The sequence below is a fragment of the Psammomys obesus genome, unplaced genomic scaffold, assembly GCF_907164565.1.
Source record: "Psammomys obesus unplaced genomic scaffold, mPsaObe1.curated_primary_1811, whole genome shotgun sequence".
Taxonomy (NCBI): Eukaryota; Metazoa; Chordata; class Mammalia; order Rodentia; family Muridae; genus Psammomys; species Psammomys obesus.
In genome coordinates this window covers 9,487,431-9,490,504 of record NW_026587759.1, presented here as the reverse complement: position 1 = coordinate 9,490,504, position 3,074 = coordinate 9,487,431, and positions in this window count along the sequence as shown.

The following is a 3,074-nucleotide window of genomic DNA, read 5'->3' as shown; positions in this document are numbered from 1 at the left end:
TTCTTTCTTTCTTTCTTTCTTTCTTTCTTTCTTTCTTTCTTTCTTTCATCTTATTCACTTTGTATCCCAGCTGTAGCCCCCTACCTCATCTCCCAGACCCACCCATGCCCTTTCCCTAGTCCACTATGGGGGAAGGGGGAACCCCCCTCCCCTTCTATCCTAGCCTATCAGTTCTCTTCAGGGCTGTCTGCATTGTCTTCCTCGGTGGCCCAGCAAAGCTGCAACCCCTCAGAGGGAGGTAATCAAAGAAGCAGCCATTGAGTTCATGTCAGAGACAGCCCCTGTACCCCTTACTAGGGAACCAACTTGGAAACTGAACAGGGTGTCTAGGACCTCCATGCATGATCCTTGGTTAGAGTATTGGTCTCTGCAGGGTCCTCTGAGCCCTGGTTTTTTGGCTTATTGGTATCCTTGTGAAGTTCCTGTTCGCTCCAGGTCTTTCTATCTCTAGATGTCCCTCAACTGAAGAATAGATTCAGAAATTGTACATTTACACAATGGAATACTACTCAGCTATTAAAAACAAGGAAATCATGAAATTTGCAGGCAAATGGTGGGAACTAGAAAAGATCATCGTGAGTGAGGTAACCTAGAAGCAGAAAGACACACATGGTGTATACTCATTTATAAGTGGATATTAGCCATATAATATAGGATAAACATATTAAAATCTATAGTCCTAAAGAAGCTAAACATGGAGGACCCTAGAGAAGATACTTAATCCTCATTCAGAAGGGCAAACAGGATAAACATCGGAAGCACAAGAAGACAGGGAACAGGACAACAGACTTCCACAGAGGGCCTCTGAAAGACTCTACCCATCAAGGTATTGAAGGAGACACTGAGATTCATGAGATATCTTTTACTGTAATGTGATTTTGTCATGAAGTCAGAAATGGGGAGGAAATTACTCTTCAGCAGTCAAGGTTGGGCAGAGAGAAATGACTGTGGATACCAAGTTTTATAATCCTGACAGAGTACCTGTAAGTAATGATGTTCAACCTCTAAATGGCCCAGACCTTGGGCCATTTAGAACTTAAATGGGGCTATTTGAAAAGGGGTACAGAAGCGAAGTTAATACTATCTGCTAGTTTTTAATTGGGGCAGGGAGAGTAAGTAGGCTGACAGGTGATAGAGAAATTATAAGAAGTGACAGAAGCTACTGCAAGTCCAATGGCCTTGAGGAACAGTTTGTGAAACAGAATCTGCTGATGATCAGATCCGAACTTCCCCAAGGGTTCAGCTTCTGCTTTACAGAGACAACTCTGTAAATAGACCAGCCCCAGGGTAACTGCAGACGATTGAGTGTGGTAAAGAGGGATTGCGGTTGTCTGCTGGTGTATCTGGGGAAAGCAGTTGCTATCCTTGAGGAAGAAAAGGTGGAGGAGAGTGGCTCTCAGCCTGTCAGTGACATCACCATTGCAGTCTGTGAAGTCTTAGTCTTTCATTTATGACACAGTGGGTCTTCTATCTGTCCTAAACCTGGCAGCCTCGTTGAGGATCACAAAACATCTCCTCCTATATGACAGTAAGATGGAAATTACTAGCAGGCGAGAATTCATTCCTGCCAGTGGAGAAACAAGGAATCAGTCAGTTTTTGATATCTTTTCACTTTTAATAGACTGTCAGACTATTTATTTTGTGCATGGCACAGTGATTAACAATCCTTGGTTAATATTCTTTCACATGGTTATCTTTGATGCAACATTAAAACATACGAATGATAGCTTTAATGATCAGAATGTATATATGTTTACATTTACAGCTGTGAAATTCTTTATCCTATAAAAAACACAATATTTTCTATTGATTACCTGATTTTTTTTTAATTTACCCCTTTCTATTTCTTAAATGGATAAATGTCTTTGACAAAGGTTCAAAGAAATAGAATTATAAAAGGGAGATAGGGGAGGTGTGACGATAAAAATTAAATGATATTTTTTGGCAAATTAGTTATGAGCACAGTCTTTCAGAAAACTCTTGGCTGCTTTGTTGGCCTTCCTGCTCAGATGAAAGGGTATCCTAAGACACAGAGGCTCAGGAAACACACAGTTCTGAGAGGAAGTCTCCTCAGCAGAGGTGGTGTTGAGCTGTGGAGCTAAGTAGCCTCAGTCCTGCTCCGCGTCTTTGATTCTTTCCTTCTTTCTCTTAATTGCTTCTTGACTTTTTCTGATGAGAGAGTCACACCAGGCAGCAAATCTCATAAAAGGGATTTTTTTTTTTTTGGAAGGTCCAGGGTGTGGAGAGAAGAATCCAGGGTTGGATGCCTGTGCTCCTGGGAGAGGGCAGCAGGGAGCTGAACAGACAAGGATTTCTTAGTGGGTGGATCTTTCTAGGGCAGAGATATCTAGGGTGAGGATTGGTGAAATTTCAAGTCCTAAGTTTGGGGGAGCTCAGGGATTGGTGGCTTCTTATTCAGACTTTTCTAAAACTAGCATATCTGGGAAAGGTCCTATTGAGGGGCTGGAGATGACCTTTATGACAGTTACAGAAGCTGGAAATGCTGCTATGACAGAGAGGTCTCCAGGAGGGGCTTGGCTAGTGGAGCTCCTCAGGGAGGGCCTAGCCACTTTCCTGCCTTAAGGGTTTACCAAGTTTACAAAGTATACAAAGTTTACAAAGGCAGTCCAACACAGGGAAGCTTCCCTGCCCCTGGAGTAATCCACATTCTGCCTGAATAGTCAACATGCTTACCATTTGGGATTTGTGATAACTTAAGAATGTCCTCTCTGAGAATTGATCTTAAATATGTAGAAACATCAACAGAAAGCTATATTATATGAGCATCCACTCTGACCTTAAACAACTCCAATTATTAAAACATACCACTTTTAAAGTCCCAATCCCTGTCTTTTACAAAATGTGTTGGTTAGTTTCACTTCAAAAAGGTTCCATTGCTTTCTTGTTCCTTTACTAAATATGGTTATATATTTTTTGTGATATATATTGTTTACTATTAGTCTGTAGCTATGTGGAATTTGCGCCCTTGTTTTTATTAGGTTTTCTTTCCTTAGGTAAATTGTGCTTGGCAATAGTAGAAATGATAGTGTTCCAGTAACGATAATTTATTGGTC